The sequence below is a fragment of the Neophocaena asiaeorientalis genome, unplaced genomic scaffold (genome assembly GCF_003031525.2).
Source record: "Neophocaena asiaeorientalis asiaeorientalis breed wild unplaced genomic scaffold, Neophocaena_asiaeorientalis_V1.1 scaffold245, whole genome shotgun sequence".
Lineage (NCBI taxonomy): Eukaryota > Metazoa > Chordata > Mammalia > Artiodactyla > Phocoenidae > Neophocaena > Neophocaena asiaeorientalis.
In genome coordinates, this window is record NW_020173953.1 from 2,134,119 (window position 1) to 2,142,281 (window position 8,163).

At 41.9% G+C, this 8,163-nt stretch overlaps 1 non-coding gene across 1 annotated transcript; it reads left to right on the top strand.

Annotated features, from left to right (window-relative positions):
- Positions 1–4,359: 4,359 nt before the first annotated feature.
- LOC112404802 (U6 spliceosomal RNA) lies at positions 4,360–4,466 on the top strand. The gene has a single exon (XR_003004168.1). It is a non-coding gene; the product is annotated as a U6 spliceosomal RNA (small nuclear RNA).
- The last annotated feature ends 3,697 nt before the right edge of the window (positions 4,467–8,163 follow it).

Consider the following 8,163-nt stretch of genomic DNA (forward strand, 5'->3'; position numbering starts at 1 on the left):
CTCTATATGAGGCATGTGTTGCATCTTACCTCCAACACCTTCCTATGAGGCAAGGTCCTACTACCCTCGCTTTAGAGATGAGAAAATGGAGCATCAACCAGGCACACACTGGTGAGTGACAAAACTAGAATTTCCACCCAGATCCTTTTGATTCCAAAGCTCTTTTTACTCTCCCAGTGGCTCTGGGAGAATCCAGGGTACCTATATTTTTAAAAAGCTCATAGTTGTTTCTGGTATCAGTTGGACTGGAAACTGTATGTTAAGGCGATGGTTCTCAAAGTTTAGCATGTGTTAGAATCACCTGTAAGACTTGTAAACACACAGATGTCTGGTACCACACCTGGAGAGTCTGTCTGATTTGGGTCTGGGTTTGGGCCCAAGTATTTGCACTTCTTAACAGGTTCCCAAGTGATGCTGCTGCTGGTACCCAGGGACCACACTGTGAGAATCACCGCTACATTCGGGACCTCAGAATTTGTTGTGAAAATCAGCATAATGAGAATGAAATCAGATAACCACAAACTCACCTTAGAGAGAATGGTTCAGAATAAGTCCTGACTAATAGTAAAACTAACACAGTCTAGAGAGAATATGCCTATCATAGGCGGTTGGTCAGAAGAGAGGCATTAATTAATGGGGCAGAAAATATATCTGACAGTTTCCCTCTGAAGGGAAGAAGTGATGAAAGGGTCAGTTTCTACCTTTCCTTCTGATTCTCTGGACACCAAGCAACCTCATGAACGTTAATTCAATTAGCTTATTTGATTAACTTATTTTGTTTTCCAGCTGTCTGATATCTGAATGATGGTTTCAAGCAGGACTATTTTTCAGGACCACCGCTTTGCCTAATCCCTGCGGGTGCCATTCATATTGAATTCTGTGCAAATGGTGCCCCCTGGAGGAGCGGAAAAGAATATCATCCTAAGTGAAGGATCTAGCATTGTTGGTTAAACATGATTTATGCGCCCCTGGAGTCTACTCCTTTCACATTAGACTAGCAAAACTGAGGACCAGTCCCAGGGACCTATGAGAATACTCTCTCAGAGAGGCCTGCCCTTGAGAAAGATTTTCCTAGTCAATATTCCAAGTAACCCAGGACCTAAAATTCTTGAAACAAGTGAAAATGGTAGGAGAAGGTCGTTAACAAATCCAAACGCTATCAGGATGTGTATCTTGCTTCTCTGTTTTGTGGGGATAAAATTATTTCAAGATTTGACTTACAAAGTAGGAATTGTGACTGAAACTGAAACCAATGTTTGTCTTCATGAGAGAGCAAGAAGTCTCTTGGTTGGAACCCTTTGGTACAGAAGGGTTATTCTACCATGAGCATAAAACCCGGAAGAGGCTCTGCATGAGACCCACCAATGCTCCATGTCTCATGACCCTCTTCTCCCCCACTGAAAGGTCAAACTTATCCTTTGTGTCCATGCTTTCCTATGACCTGCAAGTTTTCCAAGAACCCCTATATTCAAAGCATAGGTATACCACTTGACAGCTTTGTGTCCTTACTTAACCTTCCTGGGCGTTTGTTTCCTTATTTGTGGGATGATTATAAGATAGAGATTATTACAGATAGAGATGATTACAGATAGAGAGATTATTACAGATAGGATGATTACAGATAGAGAGATATAGATTGATAAAGCTGAGAGCAGTGATTGACACATCCTTGTGTTCTGTAAATGTTACTCGCTACTGTTATTGTTCAGACATGCTTGTTAAGAATGCCCTGTGAATGATTTGTACATGTTGGATATTTAAGGGATTGCAAAGTATTTAATTAGTGGAGATAGTATTGAGGGGTCCAATCCACATCTGCAGTGGGTAGAGCTAGAAAGGCATGGAGGATAGTTAGATAAGAGAACAAGTAGAGAGGTGTGAACTCCAGAGGAGAGAGCTCATCTGGAAAGTAGGTTATCAGGAATATGTGATTCCAATCTGTTGATATAGAAGGAGCTGTGAATGTGGGAGGCATATTTGGGAGAGAAAAAACAAATGTTGCTCATGCTTGTGTTACCTAAACTCTCCCCTCCCTTTTAAGGGTCATCTCCTTCTAATGAGAGTTATTTATACTGCTGCTTGTAGACTACTAGGGCCCAGAAATCAATTTTTTTTAACTTTAACTTTATTGGAGTATAATTGCTTTACGATGGTGTGTTAGTTTCTGCTGTATAACAAAGTGAATCAGCTATACGTATACATATATCCCCATATCTCCTCCCTCTTGCGTCTCCCTCCCTCCCACCCTCCCAATCCCACCCCTCTAGGTGGTCACAAAGCATGGAGCTGATCTCCCTGTGCTATGTGGCTGCTTCCCACTAGCTATCTATTTTACACTTGGTAGTGTATATAGCCCATGCCACTCTCTCACTTCGTCCCAGCTTACCCTTCCCCCTCCCCTTGTCCTCAAGTCCACTCTCTACGTCTGCATCTTTATTCCTGTCACTAGGTTCTTCAGAACCACAGAAATCAATTTATATGATCTGTGACCAGCATTAAAAAAAACAAAACAGAACAGAATATAAACAACCTGTGTCCATTCATTGCACATGGTGAGTAATATTGTTTTATAAAACTTTGCTCAGTTATACATATACATGTGTATAGGGTCATGATGTACAATGTATTTTTTACTGTGGCTTTTGGTACAAGGAGTTTGAAAGTCACTGCTTTAGTGTATTCATTGGGGTGGGGAGTTTTCTCTGCTCTTGCAGGGTCCTCCTTACCTATTCTCCAGGCTGCTTGTTTCTCCCCAGACTTTTCTGAGCCAAAGCAGATACCTACTTGTTGCCTTCCTAGTGGGGCTGGGGGCTCAGGACACCTTCTAATGCAATCTTCCCACTTCTGCAAAATCCCAGAGATGATGGTGAGCATGATGGGGATCTGTTCCCCTCTGTTTTTATTTTTATGACTCAGTCCCTCACTTATTTCAAACTTTTTATTCAAGTGTTGGAGAAACTATGAGAGAAATTATTTAAACTTTGCTGCTTAACTTTACTTTTCCTGAAGTCCAAGGAAGGAGTGTCCTGGAATTGAAATCCTGTGCGGGGCTCACTTCCTAGATGCTCCTGGTTTATCACTGTGATTCCCTGACCTCAGGGCCACATCCCTCACTGCAGGAGGGCTCTTCTTGCAATTTAAAACCTGCAAATATTTATTCATTTTGGGAGGAAAATGCTGCCTTGTACTCACAGAGTTCCATACGTTTTCTATTTACTTCTGAATATTTTAAAACAGCAGGTCAAGTTTAAAATATCCATTTCAGATCCATCTATCCCCTCCCCTCCTCCCAGCACTGGCCATGCTTTCCCAAGGAGACTTAGAGGAGGGAGAAAGCTTGGTCTGCTTTTTCACTCCTTATTCCCGATTTCTTGGGGCACCTTTCTCCTTGATTGCAGAGGGGAGATGGAAAGGGACAAATCTGTCATTCCTGGTGTGCATTGGCCATCTCTTGGCTATTTCTTCTTAGGCTGAAATGGGCCAAGTAGAGATGCCCACTGAGGGCAGGCATCCCAGGCTGCTTCCTTCTTGGGGTACATGTGTGAGTTCTTCACGGACCCTTCAGGATCGGGACAGGGCTCCACATCTTGTTTCCATCCAATGCCTTAACAAGGGAGATTAACTCTAGCTCAACCTCTTTGAATCCCACCGCAGCTTTCACCACCAGCAGTACACCCTGCTGTTTCCCATTGCTTGGGACATCCACCCTGTATGTGGCCCTCTTGTTTGGGGTACAGTAAGACAGCTTAAGCCCAGCTACCTTCTGCAGTGTCCACCTGAGTCACTGAAGACTCAGGTTTCCTTCAAATACCAAGTGGTAGGAGGGCTGGTTTCCCCACTGCTGGTCTCTCTCTCTGCCCTGTTGGCTCTCCTCTCCCCTGCTCAGAGATGTTCAGAGAGTGGGCAGATCATCATGTCTGCTCCATGAGCTGATGTCTCCCTGTGGTTCAAGATGCCTGTCTCCTCTTGTTTCTGACACCCCTACTATCTATGAGAGCTCCCCATTTTTCTTCCTCCATGGAAAACACCGAGGCTCTCAACTCTCTACCGATGACTCACAATAAGGAATCTCTCCTCCTTCTCCTCTTCCTGGTTTTCTGCTTGTTTGGGGTGGGGGGAATGGTTGAAAGCAGTACCGTTGGTTAAGTCTGGTCTATTAAAACGTCCTGGAGGGGTTCATGCCTCCAGCTGTTGGCAGCTCTTCTTAGAATGGGAGGTGCTTGATGTGTCTTCGCTTTCTGCTCTAGGTCTTGGTCACCAATTTTGAGACAACAGAATTAGTATCATCAACACCCCAGTGCACGTGGGACGAGAGATCCACATCATCTACCCTATCTATACTTTAAAGAGTTAAGTTGGGTGCTTGCTTCGGCAGCACACATACTAAAATTGGAACGATGCAGAGAAGATTAGCGTGGCCCCTGCACAAGGATGAATCACAAATTCGTGAAGCATTCCACATTTTTTTTACAATGGAATATTACTCAGCCATAAAAAGGAACAAAATAGTACCATTTGTAGAGGCGTGGATGGACCCACAGTCTGTCATACAGAGTGAAGTAAGTCAGAAATAGAAAAACAAATATTATATAATATTGCTTATATATGGAATCTAGAAAAATGGTACAGATGACCTTACTGGCAAAGCAGAAATAGAGTCACAGATGTAGAGCACAAACTTATGGTTACCAAAGGGGGGAAGGGGGACACTTGGGATGAATTGGGATGAGATTGGGATTGACATACATACACTAATATGTATAAAATAGATAACTAATAAGAACCTGCTGTATTAAAAAAAAAACTGCCTTTATATTATTTAGCCATTTTAGTAAACAATTTACCATACTTGTGGTATGTCATATGTGAATTTTAGATATTTTTTCCCCAAATAGCATCTGTTAATTTACCACCATAGAAATAGGCTTAACTATTGTGAAAAAGTCAAATGGTAAAAAAGGTACATTAAATATCCACCCCTCTCTTTTTAACCTAAAGCAGATGTTAGCCTGGAAGGGGGCAGGGGCAAATTAACATATGAAGTGGTAAGGACAGTGTCTCTGCTCTGACCACACACCCAGAAATACTCCTGGTATGTCCATCACCATGACCTCTTGGCCGAGTCAAGGGGGTAACTCACATTATCAGTGGGGGTGGCAGTTCTCTTGCTGAAGCTATCAGAATCAATGCCCTTCCTTACAGATGCAGATGTAGAGAATGGACTTGAGGACACGAGGAGGGAGGCAGGGTAAGTTGGGACGAAGGGAGAGAGTGGCATTGACATATATACACTACCAAATGTAAAATGGATGGCTAGTGGGAAGCTGTTGCATAGCACTGGGAGATCAGCTCGGTGCTTTGTGACCACCTAGAGGGGGTGGGAGAGGGAGGGTGGGAGTGACGCTTAAGAGAGAGGGGATTTGGGGATATATTTATACATATAGCTGATTCACTTTGTTGTACAGCAGAAACTAACACACCATTGTAAAGCAATTATACTCCAATAAAGATGTTAAAAAAAAATTAATGCCCTTCTTTATCCTCTTTATTCTCTGCTCTGTCCTGGGCTCCCATTTCTGAAGCTTCTGCAGTGGCTTCAATTGCAGTGTTGACATATTCCCTTCCATGGCCACAGACCCCAGTGATTTGCCCTCCAACCTGTGCAGTTGACATAGATGTGTGATTTCATAGCTTCCTCATGGCCCTCACTCATGAAGAGAAGAGTACCCTCTTCTCACCAGGGGTACTTTTCTTTGATTTCTTCTTTCAGGTTTTCATGCCTTCCCAGCTCAGATCAAGCTTGAGACAAGTTACCCAGCACCTAAACTGAAAGGAAACAGCATACCTGCAAAACTACATCTGAAATCATTTATTCTTCGTAACCACTAGGTGGGGGTACCTCCTGACTCTCGCACTTTCAAGTGGGGGTAATATTCAAAATACATACTTAATGACCAGTTGTCTTGGGCACCATGATGGAATGGGGAACTGACCAATTGGTATGGTCAAACCAGTGCATACAGGCTGAATATTAGACAGGGGTTGTCAGATTAGATTGTCAGATTAGACAGGGGTCCCAAGCAGGCAGGCCTCTGGGCCATGTTGCTGGTAGATTAGTTTTGTTGGGTATGCTGAGTGGTTTTGAAATCTGTTTCTGAGCCTAGGCATGCACTAGGCACTGTTTCTGATCTAGGCACGCACTCTCTCATTTTCAGTCTGCTATCTTGTGTCATGTCTTAGAGTTTTTGCTGGCTTTGTTTGTTTGCTTTGTTTGTTTTGTTTTTTAAAATGTCTTACTATATTTTTAATTAAAATTTTTTTTCATTTTAACAGTTTTTAATGAAAGTTATATAAAAGATTATTTCTGCATCTTCTCAATTGTTTCTTCCTTATATTTGCCCTTTTCCTTTCCTGCTTGGCAAGATTTGACTTTATGCTCAAGGATCTTTTTTTGGTCTTTGCCCAGTTTAGTTTAGTGATAACCTCCTTCCTGGGGTGAATACTCGCATGCTCAGTTGTGCCATCAGCCTTCTCCTGCTGCACTCGTATGGTGTAGATGACAGATTTCTTCCTGGAAACCTGGACTACTTTGCCAATTTGCTGCCCTTTGTAGCACCCTCGCACAACCTGAACTTCGTCCTTTCAGATGGGCATGAAGCAAACATTGTACTTCTGCCTCAGCTCTTTGGAAAAAGGGGAAGATGTATATGTATATGTATAACAGATTCACTTTGCTGTACAGCAGAAACTAACACAGCATTGTAAATCGACTATACTCCAATAAAAAGTAATTTAAAAAATAAAATAATGAAAACTGTGCAGTATAAAAAAATATAGTAAGATCGCTGGCTTTGTTGATTTATCTTACTGTAGCTTCCTAGAAAGCATCTGCCTGTGCCATCCTCCTTTCAAACCTTTCCTTGTGGTCCCGTCTCTGTCCAGGGGCTATTCACTCCAATTTGTCTCTTAAATGATCCCAGATTGTCGTTGCTTGGAGAGGCCCTCATACCTGTGGGGACTGTACGATACCTCCTCTGGTTGCTGGGCCTAAATTTCCACAGAGGTGGGCACCCCATTCTGGATCTGAACTACATCAATATTGCAGCTACTCATTAAATTATAATTAACTTGGAAATGAGAGACTAAACATAGAAACAGACAACGGCCAGACCCTATATAAAAATAGAACTCTGACCCACAACCTACAGCAACCTGGCAAGGAAACCAACCCTTTCATTGACAATAAACAGTCCAGGAAGCCAGCCTGCCATAAGTCAGACTTGTTAGAATTCAGACTACTATCTCTAATAACAATCTAAGAAGCTAAACAGTAACTTCTGTAACAGCCAGCCCCAAATGGGCAGGATTTGATTAAATCCTTCCAGCTTAGGACCAACTAGAGAAAAACAAATATGCACACCCCTAACCAATCACATAAGATACCTTGCTATGAGTTATCGCGCCTCCAGCTTCCCCAAGCCCACAGCCTCCAATCAGGGTACACGTGAAGCCTCCCTTTTTTGTACAATTGAGCTTTCCTACTCCTCTGCCTGCCTTTGCATCTTTGCCAAGATGCAAGTGACAGTGGCTGACTCACTTCTTATCCGGGTTCTGAAAAAATAGCCTTTGATTTTTCTCATTTGGTTGGTCTTTATTTCCACAGAAATAAAGTCAATTCTAACTATTTGGATATGATAATAATAATAAAGGCCTTCAATAAAATTTAAGTAAGTTACGGTAGAGAGGGAAAATAAGAATTTTTTGTATTCCGTAAAAGTTTAAGGTGGGCGGGGTGGAGGGAGGAGAATGTTCCCTTTAGCATCTTTTGAATGTCTTGGGTTCAATTTTCTGATTTTTCCTATTACCACCTAAATTTGTAATAAAACAGCCGACCATAAAATGTTGAACTTTGTTACTTTTAAGCTGAAAATTTTTTTGAAGCTTAAGGCAGTTATTTCTGCAAAAGATGACTTTTGGGTTTATTAATTAAAAAGAAGGCAGGGAGTATTTGAAATATTATCATCTGAGGGACTTTATTCTACATTTATAAATACAGTCTCACCACAATTAAGAGAAATTGAAAAGAGTTTGAAATATGGTGATAGCTTAAAACTGAAAATAATTCTCTTTAACATGAATAATTGTCCCACCAGTTTTATAACC